We start from the raw sequence: 27,134 nt of genomic DNA on the forward strand, positions 1-27,134 counted from the left end.
ACTATACTATCATACCAATTTACTATGCTATACTACTTTACTATATTATTGTAACGTGAGCGTTTGGCTGAACCCAAGTGCACAGACTGGCGAAGAGCGTGGAACAGTGTCAATCGTTTATTCGGATTCAGGATCGGCAGGCAGAATAGTCAGACAGGTGGGGATCAGGAGCAGGCAGGATAGTCAGACAGGCGGGGATCAGAGAGCAGGCAGGATAGGTGGTAGGTCAGGATTCGAATCGCGGGAAAGCACTGTGAAACACAAGAGACAATCTGGCAGGGAATGTTTGGGAGGAAAGGACTGATATAGGGGAAACACAGGTGAAGGTGGTTGGGTTAATTGGGAGTGATCAGGGTGGCAGGCAGGTGAATGGGAAAACCAGGGGCGGATCATGATAGTACCCCCCCCGGCAAGGGACGGCTCCAGACGTCCTAAATCGAACAGGGAGGGTGGAGGGGGCCCGGAGGAGGGTTAGAATTCCTCCGAGGCCTCAGAGATTGCGCCCTCCGAAGAGGAGGAGGACGCGACATCGGAGTTCCTTCTCCCCGGCAGGTCAGAGGAACCACTCACCGGTGGAACTGTAGCGGGCGGGCGGGAGGACGGGGCAGGTTGGTCAGGCCGGGATCGGTGGAAGTCAGAGATAAGGCGGGGATCCATGATGAAGCGAGCTGGGATCCAGGAGCGCTCCTCCGGACCGTACCCCTCCCAGTCCACCAGATACTGGACCCCACGTCCACGGCGGCGGGAGCGGAGGAGACGCCGGACGGTGAACACCGGACCCCCGTCGACGAGCTGAGGGGGAGGAGGGGGCGGAACGGGAGGAGCCAGAGGGCTCTCCTGGACAGGTTTGACCTTGGAGACATGGAAGGTGGGATGGATCCTCATGGAACGAGGGAGCTGAAGGCGTACCGCCACAGGGTTTATGAAGCGGATTATGGGGAATGGTCCAATGAACTTGGGAGCCAGCTTGCGATTCTCCACCTTGAGAGGTTGGTCACGGGTGGAGAGGCAGACCTTCTGGCCAAGTCGGTAGGCAGGAGCCGGCGTGCGGTGCTTGTTGGCAGCAGAAGCGTGGCGATCTGCAGCCTTGGAGAGAGCAGTGCGCGCCCGGGTCCAGGTGCGTCGACAACGACGGATCAGGGCTTGGGCTGAGGGGCAGGAAGACTCCTTCTCCAGGTCGGGGAATAGGGGTGGCAGGTACCCGTAGGCGCACTGAAAAGGAGAGAGACCGGTGGATGAACAGGTGAGGGTGTTATGCGCATATTCTACCCATACCAGTTGGTCAGACCAGGAGGCCGGGTTACGGTTCACCAGGCATGGAAGGGTGGTCTCCAGGTCCTGATTAACCCTCTCGGTCTGTCCATTTGACTGGGGATAGAAGCCGGAAGATAGACTGACGGTAGCCCCGACTAGGCTGCAGAACTCCCTCCAGAAGGCCGAGGTGAACTGGGGCCCCCGGTCAGAGACGACATCGGTGGGTAACCCATGGAGGCGGAAGACGTGGTGGAGGAGCAAGTCCGCAGTCTCTCTGGCAGAGGGGAGTTTAGTAAGGGGGATGAAATGGGCCAGCTTACTAAACCGATCCACAAGGGTGAGGACGACAGTGTGGCCCTTGGACGTGGGAAGACCGGTCACGAAGTCCAGAGAGATGTGCGACCAGGGACAATGGGGAATGGGCAGGGGGTGCAGGAAGCCGGCAGGGGGGGCGGCGAGAGGTCTTACTCTGGTTACACACGGGGCATGCGTTGATGAAGCCCCGGACATCCTCCTCCAGTGACGACCACCAGAAGCGCCGTCTCAGGAAGTCCTGGGTCCACTGGATGCCGGGATGGCAGGTGAGTCGGGAAGCGTGACCCAACTGAAGCACGTCGGAGCGGAGGGAGGCTGGAACGAACAGGCGGTCAGGGGGACAGGAACTGGGGACTGGCAGATTAAGGGAGGCGATGGAGCTGAACCCTCGGATGAAACGCCGATAAAAGTTGGCGAACCCCAGGAAACGCTGCAGCTGCTTGCGTGTCTCCGGGGTAGCCCAGGATGTAGAGACCTTGGCCGGATCCATCTGAAGACTGTCCTTAGCAATAATATACCCTAGGAAGGTGACAGAGGGAGCATGGAACTCGCACTTCTCCGCTCTGGCCAACAATGGACCCAGCCCAGATGGACGACCACATCTCCCGGATGGAGAGCGCGCTACAGCAGATGATGGATGTCACGGCTCAGGGACAGCAAGACCTGATGCGAATCCGCCAGGAATTGGCGAACGTCCAGACCGGCGCCACCGCTTCACCTCCTGCCCCAGCGGCGACCGAGACTCCGGCTCCTCTACTCCGTGAGCCTAGTGTAGGAGTCCCCGAACGCTACGATGGTGATCCTACCACCTGCAACGCCTTCCTGTGCAATTGCACAATTCTCTTCTCCCTTCAGCCACTCACTTTCGCCTCCGAAGAAGCCCGGGTGGCTTACGCCGTAAATCATCTCTCTGGACGGGCGCGTCTTTGGGGCACCGCTGAATGGCAGAGAGGTACCTCCGCCTGCCGCTCCTTCCACTCCTTTGCCGAAGAGCTCAGGAGAGTCTTCGGAACCGGTTCTCTGGGAGCCGAGGCCGGGCGGGAGTTGTTAGCCCTGTCCCAGGGACGTCGTTCAGTTTCGGACTACGCCATCGACTTCCGCACCAGGGCCCCCAGTTGTGATTGGAACCCGGCCGCTCCCCGTGAGGTCTTCCTACAAGGACTGGCTGGGTACATCAAGGATGAGCTGGTTGCTTACGACCCGCCATCATCACTGGAAGCTCTGATCGAGCTTGCTACCCGCCTCGACCTCCGAATCCAGGCTCGCAGGAGGGAGAGGTGTTCTGAGGTTCCGCCACGCAGCCCTGTTCGCCCATTGTTCCCGGCAACCTCTGCCTTCCTGCCGCAGACCCCAACCGCTTCCCTGAGAAGGGAAGCGGTTATGCACTCACAAGTGCATAACCGCACTTGTCGATTCAGGGGCAGACGAGAGCATCATGGATCGGTCCCTCGCTCTTCGGCTGGGACTCCATCCAGAGAGAATGCCAGTGCCGATCTCCGCCAGAGCCCTAGATGGACACGTGCTGGGGAGGGTAACTTCCCGGACAAGTCCTGTGTACATGCTCCTGCCTGGAGGCCACAGGGAGACCATTCAGTTCATGCTCCTGCCCACACCCAACCAGCCAGTCATCTTGGGTCACTCCTGGCTTCGCAGACACAACCCCAACATCGACTGGTCCACCTGCTCCATCCGAGAATGGGGAGTCACCTGTCAGCAATCATGTCTCAGGATCTCTTCACCGAATCCTGTTGCTCTCACTCCTGCTCCAGCCTCGGACGTCTCCGGGGTCCCTGCCATTTACCATGACCTCAGAGAGGTCTTCAATAAGGCCAGATTGTTTCTGTAACGTGAGCGTTTGACTGAACCCAAGTGCACAGACTGGTGAAGAGCGTGGAACAGTGTCAATCGTTTATTCAGATTCAGGATCAGCAGGCAGAATAGTCAGACAGGCGGAGATCAGGAGCAGGCAGGATAGTCAGACAGGCGGGGATCAGGAGCAGGCAGGATAGTCGAACAGGCGGGGATCAGGAACCGGCAGAATAGTCAGACAGGCGGGAGTCAGGAGCAGGCAGGATAGTCAGACAGGCGAGGATCAGAGAGCAGGCAGGATAGGTGGTAGGTCAGGATTCGAATCGCGGGAAAGCACTGTGAAACACAAGAGACAATCTGGCAGGGAATGTTTGGGAGGAAAGGACTGATATAGGGGAAACACAGGTGAAGGTGGTTGGATTAATTGGGAGTGATCAGGGTGGCAGGCAGGTGAATGGGAAAACCAGGGGCGGATCATGACAATTTTACTACAATACTACTTTACTATACTATTATACTATACTATACAATTATACAATACCATATACTATATAGATACTTTAATAATATACTATACTACTACAATACTATAAAACTATACAATACTACCATAATATACTACTATGCTATACAATACTCTCAAGAATACTTTAATATAATTGCAAACATCTATTCAAGACAAAGGAGGTTTACTAGACCAAGCTCACATTAATATTTTACTGAAATATTTAAATGAAAACCTCAAATAAGGGGGCATTTGTGAGAAGCCACTGTGGCTGAAAATTAGTCCACATATTGTGTGATGATAATCAACCATTGAAATAAATCCCTTCATGTGATACCGCCACGTTCTCCGCTCGTATCACAGCACCGCCATTGATTACACATGTGGGCATTCGGCATATCACTTACAGAACGTGATATTGATGTGTGAGCGAAAGCAGGAGGCGGACGCAGAATGATGAAAATATGATGTTATACCAATATCCCATGGATGTGATTAGTACATCATCCAGTGCATCCGTGTTATTATTAGCCCACACTCATGTAGTATTTCACCCTGTGGTTAACCCAGATCTGTGGAAAGTCAGAATATAACATCTATTATCGTGAAATACACAAGGAGAAGAAACCTTTTTAGGACTATACATAGGCACAGAGTTCACCGCAATGCATTCATTTCATAGATTTATTTTCGATCTCCAGCACATGAGAAATGAACCGAGGCTCCAGGATCTCACGCCTTTCTCCGCTCCCATCCTCCAGTAGGCCAGCAGCCTAGGCCTAGTTATTTGCATAGCGAGTTAGAGCCGAAGCGCTTTGCATCAGGAAACAGTATAATACTACAGGCATAAATAAAGAGGAACTAGGGTGGGGGGAAGAATAGAACTGCATAAATGCACACAAAAACAAAACAAAAGAATACAGCCACGAGGCAGAGAGCTGTAATAGATAAGATTGGATGAATGAAACAAAGCAGGGGCCGATGGAAACATTTTCAGAAAGTCAACGCTTTGAGTCTCAGATCTCACAAAAAGTTTTTTTTTGCTCTGGATGAATGTTGCATACGGAGTTAGCATGGACGCACTCCCCGGGGTGAGGCGATCAATGCATCCAGACAGATGGAGTGCTTTTCAGAAGAGAAGAAGTAGAGAGAAGATGGAGAGGAGGAGGAGGGGAGCTCCCCCATAGAGCGTAGAGTGGAGGAAGAGGCCCGGAGAAGACGAGAATCCAGAGGATGAAGGAGAAAGGGGGGAAAACAATGTCAAGCAGAAAAGGGAGGAGAAGGAGGGAGGGATAAAGGACAAATGATAAAAGGGAGAAAAAGGGGAATAGATGACAATTACTGGAGGGAGTAGGGACGTGAATAATTGGATGGTATAGGAAACAGAGAGACATTGAGGCTGAGGATTAAGAGTGCCCTCTATTGGGTATTCTTTCTGTGGCTTTCCCGCACTGCAGCGGTCATCATTTTTCATTCCTTTAAAATTAAATCGAACTCCACAAAGAAATCGACTTGTGTAATTAAAGGGCAGATTTAGCCAAGAGGCTGCAGATGTGCTCTGGCTTGAGGAGACGGCTGCAGAGAAGAATGTGATCTGTGCAGAAGCGTTGTGGACCGCAAACGGTGCTGTGGTGCCCTGAGTTTGATATGGATTCTTCTGTCTTTCGGTTTTTCTCTTTGACAATGTGGGACATTCTCTCTCTCTGTCTCTGTCTCTGTCTCTGTCTCTGTCTCTCTCTCTCTCTCTCTCTCTCTCTCTCTCTCTCTCTCTCTCTCTCTCTGTCTGTGTGTGTCTCTCTCTCTCTGTCTCTGTCTCTCTCTGTCTCTCTCTCGCTCTCTCTCTCTCTGTCTCTCTGTTTCTCTCTCTCTGGGCGGTGTTTGGTGAGGTGTAGAGGCTTGTGCGCTGGTCTCCTCTGTCTTTCGAGGAATCCTTTCACACGACACGTTCTTCTTCACGTGAGGCGGGCTGGAAGAAAGGCAAATGGTTTGTGTGGTTGTGTGTTTGTGTGCGTGCGTGTGTGCGTGTGTGCATGTGTGTGTGTGTGTGTGTGTTTTCATGTGCATTTGTGCTTGGTTCATAAGGTTAGAGAACCAAAGAAATAAAAAAGAAAATAGAAAACCTCCCTGATAATCCATCAAACACATCATGTTGTCTTTGATGGCAACCAGGTAACCCCTACTCTCTCACACACACACACACACACACACACAAACACACACACACACACATACACCCACACACACGCACATATGCGCACACAAACACGGCCACACCATTTTGTTCCAGATACGGGTTATACTTTATTTATTTTCTTATCTTTTCTCAAAGTCGCCTATCCCACAATCCCATCTCCTCCCTGGTGTACACACATGAGGTAGCGCCCCCCCCCCCCCCCCCGCTGTGCTCCACCTCATCTCAGCTCTGAACGGCTGTAGTCGGATTAGTGTCTCCACTCACAGCTCACCTCCCTGCTACCTCCACCTCTATCCCAGGGAGCCCCCTCACCCCGGACCCCCCAGCCTGGCTAGGGCGTAGGAGCCTCACTTCAAGCCAACCTAATCACACCTGTCATTGTCTTCACTCAGTCTGTACCCTGTGGTCCCGCTTCCACAGCACTCCCACCGGGCGGCTGCTACTGTCTCTCCCACACACACACACACATACACACACACACACACACATACACACACACATGCACGCAAACGCACACATGCCTAACCACCACTGCTGTAATCAGTGGGTATTACTGAAGTTCACTCATGCTCCACCTCAACTGGGGTGTTTGTTTTTGAGGGCAGAGGAATGGTGGTGTGTGATGGTCTGTACTTATGAACGTGTGTCAGGGTGTATGTGTGTGTAGAGAGGGAGGAGGGAGAGAAAGATAGGGTACACGTTTTGCTCGCTGTTTCAGAATTAGTCTGTAGCCACCATGCGGAGACGAAAGCGTGACGCACAAGCTGTCCTGTTTCCTGTACCAACTGAGTCCTAAAAGAAACAAAGGCTGTTCTTTTGTACAAGAGGTAACAGTGTCACAGCAGATGGAACAATGACCAAGATGTTTCCCGCTTATTTAGAAGGAAATACAACACAATGTTTGCGATATTGAAAAAACATCAAAAGCAAATTTTGGCCTTGGATAAAAAGATTGTTTGAAGTTGGCTATAAATAACTTCCAACTTCTGATTTAAGAATGTTAGCTTTTTTTATGGTTGTGGAAAATATATAAATCCTTTCATCAGCGTTCTTCAAATCCTTTCTTGCCTGATTCAACAACAGCGCGAGTAGAAAGTTAGATCACCAGTTCTTTGGAGAAATATCTCGTCCGCCAGCAGCAGCCATAGCGAGGCATCTCTGGAGCTCGTCCACCAGTTGGCTAAAAGCAATGAGTCCTTTAAGATATAGGGCCTGTCTGGAGCACTTCAAAACGCTCTCTGGCCAGCCAAAGTGGAAGAACGGAATATAAATGTTTTTTAATCTCCCTGCTTGAGTCAACAAATCTCCTCGACCCCACATTATATTCATCTGAGCGAACTGTAAACAGTTTATGCCCTGCTGTCATGGCTCAACATCTGTTTCTCCGGTGTTAAAGATACAGAATATTCTTATTATGCAACCAAACACTCAGATACTCTTCCACAGAGGCCAAACCAGCCTCAATGTTCCCATATGCAAACAGACATGTCAACCCTCTCTAGAACACACACACATGGTATCACACACACTGTATCACACACAGCACACACACAAAAAACCGACAGACACACACCAGATATCCCACAAACACACAAGTGCACTCAAGCAAACACAGCCCCACAAACAACCCCACATCCAAACACATACATTAAAATACCTCCCCCCAAACACGCCTACAAGCACCCACAAATAAACACACACACAGACACACACACACACACACCCCAAACGTGAACACACCCCAAAAGGTGAACAAACACATGCCAACACACAGCATGCATGCAAACTAACACAAATACCAACACACATATAAAAATACACCCCAACACACACACACACACACACACGCACACACGCACACACACACACGCACACACACACACACAAACACATATGCACACATACCCTTCCCACAAACCCACAAACTCAAACGCACACAAACCCAAACACAAACCCAAACACGCAAAATCCAAACACACACACGCACGCATCCCCATGATGTCCTTATGGGCGAGTGTGACGGCGGGCCCCAGGCTAGGTGGCAGGGTATTAAAGGCAGAGAGAGGAGCCGCGTTGGGAGGACACGGGGGCCCAGGCCTTCTCCCGCAGCACCCATCTTGTCTGCAGAGCTCCCGGGGCCCACAATCCAATCAAACAGATGGAAAGCTGTTTGAGGAGCAGGGAGAGAGGCAGCCGCCCTTGCCAGTAAATACTGGCAGGCCTTGAAGTTAATTATATTCACAGTATGGTAAACGGACCGCTGCCACGGGCCCCCCCTCCCCCTCTATGAAACACACAGTAGCCTTCAGAGGGCGAAAGGCTAACGGAGGGAGAGAGGGAGGAGAGTTCTGAGGAAGGTCCGCTGGTTATGTTGCTTGTAAGTTTTGCATTGCAAATGCATTACAGATGAATAGAAAGTCTGTCCTTTGCCTTGCTCATCAACAACACCTCTTAGTGCATGCGGCTCATTTCCCGAGCTCTTCTAAATCTGGTGGCGAATAACAACCAAAAAACATCTATCTTTCTCTCGCACGCACAATTCTACTACAAAGGCGCCCCCCATTTGGGTTGTCGCAGGGGTCAGTGTATAGAAAAACCAAACACATCAAGCTTTTTTTTCAAGAGCATTCTTCCATCACACGCACACGTACACACACGCACGTCGCACACGCACCCACACACACAAAAGGCATCCCAAAGTGGTGTTTACACTGGGTAATTTTCCTGCGCCTGCGACTCAACACTCCACAGCAGCTATGCTTGCTCATCATGTGCTGTTAGTGTACTCTCTGGCCCTGCAGAGGCACTACTCTGACTCCACTCAGCAGGCTCAGGCCCCGGCAAATTACAGTGTCTCCGGGTGCCGCTCTCTCTCGCTCTCCCTCGCTCTCTCTCTCTCTCTCTCTCCCTCACTTGCTCTCTCTCTCTCTCTCTCTCTCTCTCTCTCTCTCTCTCTCTCTCTCTAACTCACTCCCTCTCTCTCTCTCTCTCTCTCTCTCTCTCTCTCTCTCTCTCTTTCTGTCTCCCTCGCTCGCTCTCTCTCTCTCGCTCTCTCTCTCCCACCGTCTTTCTGTCTCACTGCGTCCGTCTTGTTCCCTCACGATCTCAATCTCTTGTTATCGCCGTGTCTCTTGTTAGCTTTGTGTCTCTCGTCATCTCTCGCTCAATCTCTCACTCTCTCTATTATTTTTTCTCTCTCTCTCTCTCTCTCTCACTCTCTCTCTCTCTCTCTCTCTCTCTCTCTCTCTCCCTTGGCTCCATATTTCTTTTGTGTTATCTCACCTACCCCCTTAAGAAGGCACCTGTCTCTGCTCAGGCCAGGAGAGCAGCAGCACTAGCAGAAGAGGTAGCCCTAGCATTAGCCCTAGCGGTTTTGTGTGGGGGCTCTTTGCACCTGCAGGGGTCGTTGGGACTGCTCCTCTCTCATCGAGGTCACAGCCTTCACACCGTGAGGCGGGTCGGGGACTGGGACTGCTGGATGACACGGTGGAGGAAAAACAAACGCGGATCCAAGACGGACATCTTGCTAGGCATGGAGACATCTCGCCCCCGGAATAAATCAAATAACAATATTTATATTTGTTCTACACTGAGGGGAAACATGAGCACTAGCCTCTCCCCGCCTCTCCTACCCTCCCTGCTCCCTGCTGCTGCAATAGGAAGTTGTTCTTGTTTTTCTATTTGCTGGCATGGCGGCACCTTTCTCTTCATTACGCTTTCTGTTGTGTGTGTGTGTGTGTGTGTGTGTGTGTGTGTGTGTGTGTGTGTGTGTGTGTGTGTGTGTGTGTGTGTGTGTGTGTGTTTCTAAGTGTGCGTGTGTGTGCTTGTGTGTGTGTGTGTGGGTAAGTGTGGGTAAGTGTGTGTGTGTGTATGTTTGTGTGTTTTTATGTCTTTGTAAGTGTGCGTGTTTGTGTGTGTGTGCGCATGCGTGTGTGTCTGTATTTTTTGGCAGAGGAGAATTGGAGCTCCATCTGATTAGGACGAAAGTATAGCAGCGTTCTAAAAGCCGCTCTATTTCTGTAATACCCCCCACCACCACCACCACCAACACCACCACCACCACCACCACCACCACCACACACAGACAAAGCCCTCCCCCCAACACACACACACACACACATTCACTTTCTCGATCACCATCCCCATCACCACCACCGTCTTAATCAAAGTAAGACGAAACACGAAACACACCTCAATTCAAGCACACGCCCCCCAACGCACACACACACACACACACACACACACACACACACACACACACACACACACACACACATACACACACACACACACACACACACACACACACACACACACACACACCTGCCACCTCAGAGCTGCCAATTCCGCTCTCGGCGGGCTCCTCCACTAATAAGCTTTATAGTTGGCAATGCTCTAGTAGTGAGGTTTAGTCAACTTTTGCTGCTTCTACAAAAAAAAATGCCAAATACTAATCTAAAGCCTATTGGCACATTTTAACTGGGGAGAAACATCAGTGTAATGTCTGCAAGAGTTGGGAGAATGTTTTTGGCCTTTGAATGTAAAGAAATGAGAATTATTTAGTATGAGAGGTGGTGGCTAGGGCCTGGTTGGAGGAAATGGATGACGCTATCGTCAGTGCAGAGGAGAACATTGCTGCTGTGTGGGCACCGGGGAGAGGCTGCATCCATAGCTGCAGAGCTCCCATCTCCTTAGAGAATCAATGAGCCGAGGGGGAGGGGGATTTGGTTCAAACAGGTATGGTACACTATCAAAGTGTTTGTTATTATGAATGATTTAAGACCATGTATCATTCGGTCATTCTTTGCAAAAATATGAAAAATACGAAAACACGAGTGCAATCGCTTGTTTGTAGTTCATAGGGCAATTTGGAAGTAGAATGTGAATACATGAACAGAAACATGTTGCAGATTAGCAATATTACTGCATATGCCATCATTTGATTACCGTTCTTTAGCCTGTATTTGAGCATAGCGTTTCAGCCAACATTCTGCTTGATTAATTCCCTTGATATTTTTATGACAACCAATTTGCAAATGGCAATTAAAGCGTCAACACTACAGAGAAATATGGACCACAACGACTAGGATGTAACCAGCAATTGAGAAAAAGATGTATTTTGACGAAATATGTTAATGTCCACATTTAATGTAAATACCCTTAGTATAATCCGTGAACATTTTATCCTCATCTTTCAAATGCCAAACAGGGAAAACAACATTATAATAAGGGCAGTATTAACATTATATCCAACTTAAAGCAATATTCCGCAGGTGTTTTAAGGTTTTTACAATAATGGTTTATGCCGAACACATGAATTAAACATATGTTAAGTTGGATACTTAACATATGTTAAGTATCCATCTGATAGCAGGGTTCCCGGTAAGGGTCACTGTAGGCCTCCATCCACAAGGCCAATCAACAAGCTGTGGCTGGTTTAGTGGAGGTTGAATATAATGAGCCATTTCAGATCCAGTGACCCAAAGCTCTATTTAAATATATCAACAGCAATTTTTTTTGTCCAAATGTCTGAGTCCGAATTCATGCCATATCTTTCAAACCCACTGGTATAATAACTATCATTAAATCATGTAATTCCACTGAATTTATCCAAGCTATACTGTGCCTTTCTGCTGAAATCATGCACATTATGTAATGTCCCCCCAACACTGTCATTGTCATGTCATTACTGTGAACACAAATATCCTACAATGACTTACAATCTAAACGAAAGGCACAATTATTATATTGGTAGGATCAGTCCTTGTGTTAGTCCGATTATCTAACAGCTTCAACATGGTGGACGTTTGCATAGCGTAAATGATCCCCATGTTTCTAGATAACAGCAGACCATGTTTGTATTTGAGTTAATACAACTATTGCTTCATCAGAGGTGAATACGAATAATAAGGCCCAAAGCGGGGTTGTGTTTAAGGACATGTTGTCCTGGGACGACAAGTGATGGACTCCCCTTTCAGTCACCCTGATCATCTTGCCTAATCCCAGCCTCCCTTCTGCAGCGACCTCCTCAGTCTCAGAGACAGGCCCCTGTCCAGATAATGGCATCTCTGGAGACTTTGGGTCTTCATTGGTGCATGTCAGTGAAGCCCTATGCAGGTCATTGGAGGTACCATTTTGTGTACATTCTGCTTCATAGGAAAGTCCATGTTGTGCAACAGGATCTCCCAGTGAAACACACCTCCTCTGGATCCCCAGCAGAACTCACTGAAGCGTACTTCACCAAGGTAGTGTTCAGTCATGAACCCCACAAAGCTCCTAGTTACTGTTGTGTGTTTACTTCAATGTCCACTTGCAGGCTTACCTTGCTAAGCAGCTGGAATTTTTGTGATCCCAATCACACTAGAATCAATCTTGCCAGGCTTCAAGTTGTGCGCTTATGGCTGAACCACAGTGTTGGTTGACCAATCAGCGTCTTATGGAGACTAGGTGCTCAATGTTATAGAAGGTGATAGACAGATGCTGCATCCAATTCTCCGCCAAGTCTTTTTGTAAAGGCCCTTTTCTGAAACAGTTTCCAAGGATGACTTCCCAGATGGTTCTGTGTAACAATTCATGAACCCCTGAAAATATTATAAACCACTGCAATGTGTCAATATAAAACACATGATTAACTAACGATGTGACTTTGACCTCATTATATTAATATATGTAATGGTAGGTCTATGTCATGAGGTGTAGTATTTATACAGCAAGGTAAATCGTGTGCTATCGTGGCTACATCTTTAGTCAAGGACTGACAAAGTGACTCCAATAAGGATGGAGCCATCCAGAACACCCCAGCAATGTCTTTCAATGGCCGACGATGGCTTACAACCATCCCATTGCATTTCTCCTTCTCCTCCTTAAACCCAATGCCCTCTCAAGGACACAGTCACACCCCAGCACCTACACCTTGTCGACATCCCCAAAGTGTGAACTGGAGGACGGAGGAACACGGACCACAGGGCTCCGTGGGGGGCCAATTAGAACAGGGGCCCGACTCACTGCTTCATTAGCAAAGCACAGCTCCAACCTGCTGACAGACAGTATGGACGCACTAAAGGTCAGGCCCTTATAGGAGGACAAAATCCCGGGACCACGGGGCCATTGTTTTGCATTGCAGATGACTCCCCCTGCAGGTTAAACATGCTATTGCATGAAAAAACGTCTTATTTGCTGAATAATCGTTGATGCAACACCATTATTGAAACTGAATTGAAAGGGCGTTTACAGGGGGCCGGCTGCCCTGGATGTAAATAACGCGGAATGATATATCCTTAGCGTGAGCCTCAGAAGTCAGAGAGAAGCAGCCAATGTTATTTTATGTTAATTCATTATTATACTAATATATTTTTGTTGAAATACGTTTTTTGGTTAAAATAAAGAAAACTTATATATTCAGTAGAGCTCCATATTATTCTGAATGAGGCTGGAGAGAGAGCCTCCTGAACAAAGAAAACAATTGTCTAATTAATTAAAAAATGAACAAGTTTACCAGCTCTCTATAAACATTAAAAAAGACAGAGATGAGCTGTCCTCAAACATTTTTCAAATAATGGAAATTAAAAAAACAATGCCGATGGGTTTCAATAATCATAATTCATTCATCAGTGAATAATGTTATTTATTTGTACTTTCTATTTTTCATCTGAGGTTATGTAGATTTAAGTTTGCTCCATAGATCATATAGATCTACTCAGCATTCCTGACCCTCTATGATATTGATTCTACGTCACTAGTTATCGAACAACATTTCCGATTGAGTTTACTATCTTACTAAATATAGCAATTGCCTTGATTGCAATATTTAAACTAATTTTCAAACAAAAAATCTGGTCAGATTTGTTGTAAGTGTGTTGTCAAAATGGCAGCATCTTGAAAGTCAGGCCATAAGTAACCTTTTTCACACTGAATAATCATCAGATATGGTCCAATTGCAAAAGGTCTGTCTCACTGAGATAGCCAAAGCCTGTTCGTGAATAATTAATTGATTAATAAAATACACAATTGAATCTGCTCCTTAGTGTTAGGGAAAGTTTAAACAAGTGGTTTTGTGTCCATCCCTCTGGGATTCCTCTTTCACTCGTATTTAGATTCTATGCTCTCTGAATGCTAATATTTTAGTGCTATCACAGTGCAGTGGAAAGGTTTTCGTTTAATATGTATTTTTACATGTGTGTGTGTGTGTGTGTGTGTGTGTGTGTGTGCGTGTGTGAGTGTGTGTGTGTGTGTACATCCTTCAGTGTAAATGTGTGTGTGTGTGTGTGTGTGTGTGTGTGCGTTTGTGCGTGTGTGCGTGTGTGCGTGCATGTCCATGCGGGTGTGTGTTTGCACACGTGTATTTCTGAGCTTAGAAAGACAAGGTAAACACACAGGGGATACTATTGGATCGGGGCTTTAAGTAAACAAAAACACACCTGCACTGCAGCCTTCAGAAGTGTTTTCATGTGAAGACCAACCATCATGCATATTTGATTTCCCCTCTCTCATTCCTCCTCAGTCCCCCCTTCACCAAGCTCTGCCTCTTGCATGGATGAAGCCATTGACGAGAAATAAAGTTGTCGTCTGAGATAATCCTCTCTAGCAAGTCTCTCTCACTTTCTCTCTCTCTCCCTCTCTATCTCTCTCTCTCTCTCTCTCTCTCTCTCTCTCTCTCTCTCTCTCTCTCCCTCTCTCTCCCTCTCTCTCTCCTCACACCTCCTCCCTTCTCCCTCGTCACCCTTTCAGCCCTCTGAACCTTCCAAAGAACACATGTCAGCCTGGGCTGAAGGATAATCCATGACGGCAAGGACAGAGGCTTTTACATGTTAAAGATCAATTTTCTGTCACATTGTGACAAGAACAAAAGGAAGGAGGGAATGTACAGGAAGGCCCGTTTTCATTGGAAGAGGAAAAGCCTGATGAAAAGAGGAAAAAACAAAGGCCTAAGTCCAGGATTAGCAGTACAGCCCCTGATTGTACCTTTTGTTTTTATTTTACTAAACTTTTCAATAAATGAAAGCCAGCCAACTGGAAAAAAATATTCTGAACCACTTACATACTGGGAATTTATATTTGTACTGGCAGGGAAAATCAAGTGCATTAATAGCACAAACAGGTCCCCCTCTGCAGTCATCAGCATGTACCGGGCGATCGGCATGTTAAAGTCTGTGCGTCTCCCCAACGTAAGATATCTGTTATTTATATTTAATTTGTAATATATATACACAAAGCCGCCGTTTTTATCAGCGATTGAAAGGGTCGATAGAGGCACTGTTTCATTACCCCTTTTTCGCTCTTTTAAACAGGCAGGACAGCAAACACCAGGTCCGGGAGCTAATCTGGTCATCAGCGCGGCCTTAGAAACACATCACATTACATGCTAGTGCTGCTCGGGATTACGCCTCTATCCTCTATCTACTACCGCCCTCCCCCTATTCCCGCTTCTAGGGTATCTTCTGCTAAAGTAAACAAACCGTTTGCACACACACAAAATCCATTGCTTTCATCCTAAGACGCACACAGCCGCACAGACACACACACAGACATGGACACGCAAACACAAACACACGGGCACACACACACATGCTTGCAAACCAATGCATACACACACACACACACACACACTCATGAACACACACACACTCATGAATGCAAACACTTATACGCATACTTGCCTCTGCCCACCACACACACATGCCAAGCATACATAACTGAAAGCAAACTATAATTGCAAATCCATAAATATATATATATATATATATATATATATATATATATATATATATATATATATATATATATATATATATATATATATATATGTGTGTGTGTGTGTGTGTATACAAACATGCTTACATAGATTCATATATGCATATAGTATATACAGTACATAGATACCTACATACATGTACATGTTTTCGATACTTCAGTCTGAGAACTCCCACGTAACACGTCCTCCTCAGATCGTCAGAACGGGAAACGCTGACAAATCCTGTTAGCGCATTCCGAAACGCGGTAAAGTAACATTTTTCTCTTTTCAAACTTTCTATTACTGTAACTTGGTTTGGGCTTTGCGACCAATCTTTAGCATGGCCGGTACTCGCTTATTCATTCATATACGCTATGCTGTTTGTAAATCATTGCTTTATTTAGCAATTAGGCAACTGGTTGGCTCAATGAGATTCACTCTACGTCGGGCAGAAGGTTACCCACTAGATGTTTGGTTAGGTTATCTTTGTTTTCTATTCACTGCCTCCGCACCCCCTATATCTGTGTTCAGTTGTTGTAGTCATATTAATAATATGATTTTTCTACAAGGACATGGTTTATTTAAATCCTGTATTAAAACATGTGTATCGCATTGGCTGTTTCCCCTCAGGCACTCTAGTTGCTAATGAGGTAATACATGTTTTGTCTTTCTCGATCACCTTGGGCAGCAGGAAATGCTTTTACATGGCTGCATTATCACGTATTACACCATTGCTCACACAAAGAAACAGAATAGAGCCATGCTATGCAGTTGTATGGAGAAAATTGCAGTCTAAGCCACGGTGTGTGGTAACTTTTGTTCAGACGTCCACTGAGAAAATGATGTATTGCGATAATGGCAAATTGAAACTGACTGAAACTTAAGCCATGTCGAAGCATAGTGCTTTATAAAATTAATGTCTACTTTTATAGGGTCATGATGTTGATTGTAACATTTTCGAAATCTGAATTTCTACATCTGTGTACAGATATAACCAATTTCTGTTCATCTTAAATGCCATCATTCAGATGTTTATCTTCATTGGCCTCATGGACTGTGGTCATGCATCAATTAACCATTCCTTTCAAATGAAAGTAAAGTATAATTCCCTTCAGAAAACGGCTACTTCAAAAATGAAATACTTGCAAGGATTGCAAGAACTCCCTTTTGCAGATCCGAGACACTATGAGTCAATAATTCTACGTTAGTGAAACTATAGGGCAAGACAGGCAGCAGGCGGGCCTTTCAATGCTATATCGATGCAGAGCGGCCTCTGATGGGCGCTAAAACAACACACAGCACCATCACACACATCCCTCCGTCTGCATAACGAGTTCACACCACTGCGCTCTGACCACAAGTGAGGGCGGACTGGACTCAACACACCAGGAACTCGTTTGAACTGGATTCAATAGCACTTTAAGAGAAAGAAGAGAGTGAAGCACTTTCAATTACTACACAAGGCAATCAAAAGTCAACTCTATGGGCGGCACTGCACACAGATGCCTGGCTTTGGGGTTCTACTGCTGCATGTGTTGTAATTTATGTGTTTTATGCATTCATGTCAAGGGATTGTGGATAGATGCTGTACCCGATCCTGTCTGTGTCAACGGTTTTATTTAATATGTTTATCCACGTGAGGTTAAAAATGATGGGGAGCTGCAATAACTCCCTTCTGGACATTGCATTCTGCTTAAAGATTGGGTACTTAAGCCAATAGTAATTTAGCATAATGTCTAAATATCTTGTAGGGGGAAGAGAAATGAGAGTTCTTTGTCTGTTTTTTTTCTTTCAAAAGAAAACCAAATAATATTTAAAGATAGGAAACTTAAAAGCGGGTGCGATGGTCTTCTGGAATCTTAATTCAATGTTCTGTGGGTTATTGTTCCAATTATTGCAAAACATTCAAATGGCATTAGCTTTATTGAATTCAGACCTTTCAAATTGGTTTAATTATTGTTTTTGATCATGGCAATGATATTGACAGAGACTTGAATAGTTGAGGGTTTTGCCGTTCACACCTTAGTTTAATGAAGCTGAATTTTTGTGTAATTAAATGTTGTTTACTTTGTCAAAATAAACAAAGAGCATAAAAAAGCAGTGAATTAAAAACCCTTTGAGGTCTTTGACCGTGAAAGCTGCTCTTTGTTTTAGAGGAACGGTCGACAGGCATTATTATATTTGAATAACGGAAAAATGCAGTGCCAGAACCAATGCTACATCACCGAATTACCAAGTAAACACACAAATCTATCCAGAAATATCCAGAAATTATAAGATAGTATTTAAAGTTATATATTGATACAGGGACTGTTGAGTACCAACAACATGTGTAATCATTGAAATTATATTTTGTCATTTGGATTTTGAGGCACTTATCAACAATGCAATCTATACTCATGTTTGCGAGGTGCGACTTGAAAAGCACTAACATCATGCACTGATTTTCACTTAGAGCATCATGCACGATACGTATATCTGCCCTTGCAATCCAAACCTTTCCCATGATGTTTTGAAAGTGACTTTCAGGGCCCAAGCATGTAGGCCATGGTAATGCCAGACATTTTTGCAAGGCGAGTGAGAAAGAACGAGAGAGGGGTACTTGGCTTTTTCAATAAAGCTCTGGTGATGCGTTTTGTAATGCATTGGTTATACTTCACAGTAAAAACCCATTCCGTTCCTTTGCCAGCCAGCGCACTTCTCCCTAAATTGCCTTTTCTCCAACTGCCATTCGTTATGCTTTCCACTCCACGGCGCAGACATCATTTATTTACTTTATGAAACAACACCGGCGTCAAAACAAAACAAACTCACCCCCCTCACACACAAACACATACAAACACACACATACAGAAACATGCATACGCACCAACGTACACACAGACATGCATGCACGCATTTACTCACACAAACACACACACACGCATACACACACATACACACCAACCTGCTGACAGGATGGATCGATGGAGGAACAATGAATGCTTGAATGATATATGTTTGGATGGAGGGATGGATGAATGGCTGGATGGAGGGATGGGGGATGGATGGATGGAGGGATGGGGGATGGATGGTCGATGGCTGAATGGAGGGATGGATGGTCAGATGGATGGAGGGATGGATGGAGGGATGGTGAATGGATAGTGAATGGCTGGAATGAGGGAGGGTTTATGCTTGGATGGAAGGATGGCTTGATGGAGGAATGACGGATGGACGGTGAATGGAGAGACAATGGATGGATGATGGATGGCAGGATGGAGGGATTATTGATGTTTGTATGGAAGAATACATGGATGGATGGATGGATGGAAAAGTATGATGTCTTAGCTGATTCTGGGATACATAATGTACACATGTACAAACCCAGGGTAGGATTAATGGTGCATCGACAGTTGGAGCGCCGAATAGACGGATAGAGTCACGGGGAATCCGATGATTAAACATTGGCAGATTAATGGGAAGAGATACCAAATGAACACCCCCCTCTTTGTTGTGTAGTCGAGAAGCTAAATATGTCACTTCATAAAACGAGGCTGCTGGGAGGGGCGGGGGGAGAAGTGCTCCCGGGTTAGTGATTATGGGAAACTCAATTTTCCCTTCCGCTTCTCTTTTATCTGCTGCCATTACGGGGATCGTGTTTGTCTGGTGGCAGGGAAATAGGCCTTCTTTGTTTAGACTAGTGTCAGCCCTAATGAAAAAGCACCATCAACTCAGAGCCGGGTCCCGTGTCTGTCGCCTCACTCTGCAGATAATAACTATTGATTGCAATCCAGAGACAAGAGAAGAAAGAGACGGAGTGGAAGAGAGAGCTTTAGAAATACAGACAGACAGACAGACAGACAGACAGACAGACAGACAGACAGACAGACAGACAGACAGACAGACAGACAGACAGACAGACAGTCAGACAGACAGACAGACAGACGGTCAGTCAGTAGGAATGGTAACAGCAGACTTGAGATGGGATTATGAATTAGCGTGGGAACATACGAATGCTGCATTTGAAAATCTGGCGTTACTCGGAAATCTAACGTTTCTCATAAAGCAACACACACACACAGGTTTGCCTATTGGGAGATAAAGGCACTCCCAGGGAAAACTCTGGTTTACACACGGACCCTCACAAACATTGCAAAACATTGAATTTATGGTGATCCACAAAGGGAGCTGCGTGGCTCTTACTCACCTTTAGCTGAATATTTATTCCCCACACCTCAAATCCTTCATGTTGGTAATCCTTTGAAACTCCCACCCCTTCTGCCTTGAGTTTGGAATATTTGTCTGTATCCAGCTGAGGTGCACGCAGACATCATTAAACAAGAACATACAGCTACAATGCTTCATCCAGGAACGAAAAAGGAGATATGCGTTGTAAAACCATGAACCACGCTGGCTTAGACTCAACAAATCCCTTTTCTGACACACAGAGAACCACTTTGTGAGGCACCCAGGGGTCAGTACAGGTGGAATATTCACTCATAATACCAGAAGATTTGAGTCATGGCCTCCTCATTTCATCTGCTTAAATGTGCATAAGAGCCTATATGGCCCTTGGTGTAATTCATGCTTTTTATACAATGGATTAATCCACTGGGACGCGTATTGATTTCAGCAATAGGTTCAGATCATTGCTCGTAGCACCGGAGTGTTCAACAGATACCGTTTTAATCTCTCGCACGCCGAGTGCCATTGGCAGGCGACACACGGTGCTCTCGATATTGCACCGCTGCGAATCAATCTCTTGTTGAAGAAATATCAACGGCAACACTCTAATCAAGCGGTGCCGCGCAACGGTCCAGCTAACCGCTAACGCCGGGCCCCGTGTGATTGATTAACCCGGTCTATGAACGTGGCTCTCCCCGCATACTTTTCATTTTTCATCGCACCTTCCGTTATTACAACAAGGTGCTTAACGAGGCATTACCTCCAATGATTTTTGGGAGAAGAAAGTATTTCAATGAAGGAGTTTTGTTGACGCATATTCTGTGTTCATAAATATGGATGCTAGGCTCTGCGCCGTGGCTTGAGCTGATGTGCATGCCTCTGCATTTGTTAAATGCAAATTCATTTCGCCTTAAATCCTGACACCACGTATTGAAGATTACTGTATATAGGATATGAATTCCAGTGCTCTAAGCTACAGTCCTACTTTGTTCTTCGCAAACCTTTTCCTGATGGGAAAGAAAGCTAACAAAAAGAGGTAAATGCCAGGGGGGTTCGGTGGCACACTTCATAAATATTAATGGTGACAAAAACATGTGTAAAGCGTAGAGCTAATATAAATTGACATCCTCAAATCCACACGAGTCTATTTCGTCAATAATGTCCACTCATGGCGGAGAGGAATGGCGATGCCTAGTGACACGTCCTAATCTTTGTAACATTGGAAAATAAAGGTCAGACGAAGCAGAATTGCATCCCCAACACGTGACAAACGGCCGAGTGTTTCAGAAGAATCATTCAATGATGAAAACACATACATATACACATACATATATACATACATATACCCTCTCCACCTCCATCACAACCATCATCATATTAGAGCTAGATCTGTATCCATCTGATTCATGGCACCTCTCTCTCTCTCCCTCTCTCTCTCTCGCTGTCTCTCTGTCTCCCTCTCTCTCTCTCCCTCTCTCTCTCTCTGTCTCTGTCTATCTCTCTCTCTCTCCCTCTCTCTCTTTCTCTCTCTCTCTCTCTGTCTCTCTCTCTCTCTCTCCCTCTCTCTTCTCTCTCTCTCTCTCTCTCTCTGTCTCTCTCTCTCTCTCTCTCTCTCTCTCTCTCTCTCTCTCTCTCTCTCTCTCTCTCTCCCCCTCTCCCTGGCTGTCAGAGGGACCCACCCGGCCCCAGTGGCCTGCTCCCTGCCGCCCAGGTGTCTGGCCCCGGGCCAGGGTTACCTGGAGCGGGGCCACCTGCCCGTCTGCTCGGCTGCTGGGAGTCATCGCAGGGTTCAAGCGGCGAGGCCGGCCGCTTGTTACGCCGCCGTCTGGCAGGGAAGCTGACACCTTCACGCTACACAAGAAATCAAACCGTGGCCCCTCCTCTCCGCCCCCCCTCCTTCACCTCAAAGGCGAAAACCTGTTCCTTTCCTCCTTATCTCGTTTTCCCTGAACGATCACAATGAGAGTGTGTGTGTCGGGGGAGCGGGATGGAGACCGCTCCCGTCACACACACACTCTCATTGTGATGGTGGTGTTGTTGTGGAACAGAGGCTCTCCGTTCTGCTTCGGCCATGTTGGACATCATGAGGCGGGGTTTGGGGCAGTTACCCTGATCCATGACTGAGTTAGCCCGGAAATACTTATATTATTAACAAGTGCATCTGAAGTTGTAGTCACTATGACAATAAAACTATAATTATAAAGGACTATAAGCGATTAAAACACTTTTTGTAGGGGCGGGGGGCAAGAGGGGCACTCTGGCCAATGATGGCCGAGGGGGCAGCCTAGCCGGCCCAGATCAGTGAAAGGACCGCGGTGAGAGCGGGGAGAGATGGTCTGTCCTCTCCGGCCCTAAGTGTAATGCAGGAGTCAGCAGAGACGGAAGCCCACTCTCTGAGACATTCCCACACTCTTAATACTTCCACTTGTTTCTCCTCGGGCTGAAACCTAATCAGACGTTTCGCTCCAGTCCTTGATGAAGTAAGAGGCCCAGCAGGTAAAGAGGCCCAAAGTGTGTGTGTGGGGGGGGGGGGGGGTTGGTTGTAATTGGTTGTTTGGTTGGAGAGAGGACATCTGAGGCCCGTGGACGAGAATTGAACATGCTTTAATGAGTTCCTCGTCCAGCTCGGGCATCGCCTCCATCCAATCAGAGACATGGGGGAGAGGATTGAGGCTTCATCAAGCACCGACGCAGAACTCAAACAAACATGACCTCGGCACACCCACACACACGCCAGGTAAAATCTCATGCATCTCTGGATCCCCTACACACACACACACACACACACACACACACACACACATTCACAAACACTCAAAGACAGATACACACACACGCACACACACATACACACACACACACACACACACACACATACTGTAATTATGCATATTTTAGTTTAGCAGGATGATGTTTGTTTGTTTCTTGTACTTTTAACGTGTGATGTCGTCCAACGAGCTTGGGGCTTACAGTTAGGGGACAGACATGATAATACATGACGTCAATATAACAGAAAAACCAACCATGAAGCAACACGCAAAAAACACACACACACACACAGACACACACACACACACACACACACACACACACACACACACACACACACACAATGTATTGATGTCTCTGTCATTATCTGTCTCTCTGTTTTTTAAGATGTTTAGTGGCAGGGAGGAGCGTCTTGAGGTAAATTGAATCTGGAACTCTCTGGAAGCATTTCAGGCTCCAGCGTTGATACCAACGAGGTTCGGGTCAAGACTAAACAGGGGTGTCAGAGCAGAATCCGTATCTAGATAATACCTTAATGGACTGTTTTTGACTTTTGCACGCAAGGGCTTCGATAAAAGATGTATTATGTGTTTGATGATATTGACACGATGTTTTTGGGGTTCATTCCTTCATCGGTGCCTTCCTCTCTGAGTTGAGGCTCAGAGGTTTCCCCTGCTGGGTGGGACAGTATTTGGCCTCCCTGGGGTTTTTGTTGTGGCTTCATTGTCGGGGTTGATCTCAGCTCGAGGCTGTTGGCCAGCACTCCCAGCATCACAGCACTCTTATTTATTACAGTGTGTACAGAAAAGGCATTCAAGTCGACACTAATGTCAGGATTTGTATGTAGGCCTACGTTGTTGTTCCTTGTAAGAATGGCACGTTGACTTCAAGCCTTTAGTTTCTCAACTCTTTGCATTATATATAAATATGGATCATAATCATTGGAATGAAAGAATAATATTTGTTAACCAATCAAACCTATTCATTGGTTGTTTTGTTCATGGAAGCAACCAGAAACAATTCTACTACCTCAAAAGGAAAAATGCAATGAGGTTGACGGGAAAAATACATGCTTCTCCATAAATCAATGTGTACATTTTTTAAACAATGGACCTATTCATAAGCACTTTCAAAGAACGTAGGCTACGTTCAGGTAACTGCCTTGCAAGGGAACAGGCGGAATCAAGACGGGATTCAAAAGTTTCTAATTGCTATTGACCCTGCAATTTCTCCCTTGTATTTCTTCTTTTGGAACTTTAAGAATGTTCTTTTGTGTAGCGAAGGTGAACAGAGCCAGGGCTTGTCTGAGGCAACGCCAATATCAGCCGATAACTCCCCCGGAGGCGGAGCGCCACACACAGCTGCGCTCTAACGCACCGCGGCCTCATTACCATCTCTCCATCGTTTGCCCCGCTACAATCCTGCACCTTCCCCGCTATTCTCCCCTCTTCTCCCCTCTTCTCCCCGCGGTTGTGGGCCGACCGTAACCTCACGGCGGCAGGCTGGATTGAAATAAGGGGGACGGGGAGGGGGAGGAGGAGAGAGAGAGAGAGTGATGGGCTGATGCGCAGAGTTTCGACGGCAACATCAGTGCGGTGCATGTGGCCGTGTTGAAGATGGTGTTTAGCTGTCACAAGGCAGCAGCATCGAGGGGGAGGCGGGGAGGGGCGAGGGGAGCGATCGAAATGACATCGAGGGAGACGGGGAGGGGGGCAACATTCTTTTCAGTTCTCGGTTTTGTAAAAAAGAAATAGGATATGGACGGTGTTGAGGTCGCCTTTTTATTTTTTTTTACCTTCCATCCATATAAATGTGACCTTATCTGGGATCTGGGCACGGACTGTCAGTTTCATTTTGGCTCCAAGTTCAACAGCTGCTGCCGAGGAGAAAAAAAAGCAAACCGAAATAGATCATTATTGTTGCATTTGTTGCTTTTGCAGAATGTCAGTTATTTGCATACTTATTAGGGGGAGGGATAGTCTACTGGTTAGGTGCTGTCACTCGCAGGAGTTTAACCCTGGGCCCAGTGCACTTGTGAGTGTCCTTGAGCAAGCTTTAATACATTGATGACCTGTAGGCGATCCGAAAAAAAAACTCTTTCAGAAAAACTGAAGACATTGAAACAAACTTTGAATGACCATTGCTTTCCTTTGAACATGTCTGACCCTGGAACGAAAACAGTGTTGACTGTAACGTGAGCATTTGGCTGAACCCAATTGCACAGACTGGCGATGAGCGTGGAACAGTGTCAATCGTTTATTCGGATTCAGGATCGGCAGGCAGAATAGTCAGACAGGCGGGGATCAGGAGCAGGCAGGATAGTCAGACAGGCGGGGATCAGGAACCGGCAGAAGAGTCAGACAGGCAGGGATCAGAGAGCAGGCAGGATCGGTGGTAGGTCAGGATTTGAATCGCGGGAAAGCACTGTGAAACACAAGAGACAATCTGGCAGGGAATGTTTGGGAGGAAAGGACTGATATAGGGGAAACACAGGTGAAGGTGGTTGGGTTAATTGGGAGTGATCAGGGTGGCAGGCAGGTGAATAAGAAAACCAGGGGCGGACCCTGACAGTTGACCAATAAACCACCATTCTTGACATATGATTACAGTATAATTGACAATATACAAGAAGTTAGGCTGTATTCATTTGATACGTTTATAAATAATATGGGCACTCCCAAAAAGTAATGATTAGAAACTAATCAAATCAAATATGATCACCTGCAATATATCACATTTATCATTCAATGCTATACGCTAGTGAATCAATGAGCTAACCAATTTTTTAATCGTGAGGCAACTGAGAGATCTCCTCTCTTGCCAAGGAAAAATGGTTATTCCTAAACCAAAACATAATCATTCCCATTGTTATGCTGAATGCTGATGTTTCAAATGTTTGAAATTCAAAACAATCGCAGGCTTATTTAAGTGAAACCTTTGCCAACTGCACTGATGGCAGCAATTATTTCATCTGAATGCTGCTTTTCTATTGAACAGATTGTTCAATGTCGTCCATATTTGACGAACTTTAAATAATCTGAAAGCAGGCCAAATACAAAGGAGAAAGCAAGAGCAAGAGCAACATGAAGAGAGAGAGAGAGCGAGAGAGAGAGAGAGAGAGAGAGAGAGAGAGAAACAGACAGTCTGACAGACAGACAGAGAGAGAGATGGCGGGAGAGACACACACACACACACAGAAAGAAAAACAAAGACACAGATGGAAGGAGAGAGAGTAGGAGAGAGGGAGACAGAGAGAGAGAGAGAGAGAGAGAGAGAGAGAGAGAGAGAGCGTGAAACAGAGGCAGATAAAACGCAAAACTGAAGAAAGTAGATGACACTATGTGCCACGTCTGCCCCATGTCTCCGGCCCCCTCTTACCTTCATTGAGGGCCGTGCAGCGATCTCCCTCTCTTGAGACCAAGCTGCAGTTCAGTGGCAGGGTGCATATCTAGCACTGCAGTCCACTCCCATCTATATATCTCTCTCTACAAACACACACACACACACACACACACACACACACACACACACACACACACACACACACACACACACACACACAGACACAGACACAGACACAGACACACACACAGACGCACACACTTACAGATACACAGTCTCATATCCCCCCCCCTACACACACACGCACACACACACAGATATATAGACACATACACAAACATATGCTCATGCACACAGACAGGCACAAACACAAACACACTTAATTATCATAAAATAATAACTTAGCAATATCACAATATCGTATCGTAATAAGTTAAATAAAAGCAAAATTAACTGATCAATAGTATGTTTTGTCATCAGGGTGTGAAAGAGATTGACAGAAACATTATTTCTACCTTCAATAATAACTGCTGATGTCACCGGCCTCTCATCTTCACCTGACACCTCAGGAATGCCGACACCCCTTACAATTAAGGGTGCCAGACTTCACCTTTATTGATTCAAAATGGCCGCATCCCTGTTTTTGAGTCAGTTCTGATATAATGTCCTATTACTTATGTGAAATATAAAAAATGAAAATAAAATCCTTTGCTTGAATATTTTGACACACATTATGAAACACAACGCAGGTGTTGTCCTTCAGATTCCCAGAGGATGCATTGCTGTGCTACCACTCTAAAAGTTATTTCATCAAACACACAGGCCACAAGCTCTTATGTTTGTTTGTGTGTGTGATTGTGGTGGTGTGAGTGTGTGTGCTTCTGTACATGTCTATAATCAGGATGTTTCTTCCACACAAGACAAAGATACAGTCAAGCACACACTTGCACGCATACACGCACGCACACACACACACACACACACACACACACACACACACAGTCAAACACACACACACACACACACACACACACACACACACACACACATAG

Source organism: Pollachius pollachius, assembly GCF_949987615.1.
Source record: "Pollachius pollachius genome assembly, chromosome: 14".
Lineage (NCBI taxonomy): Eukaryota > Metazoa > Chordata > Actinopteri > Gadiformes > Gadidae > Pollachius > Pollachius pollachius.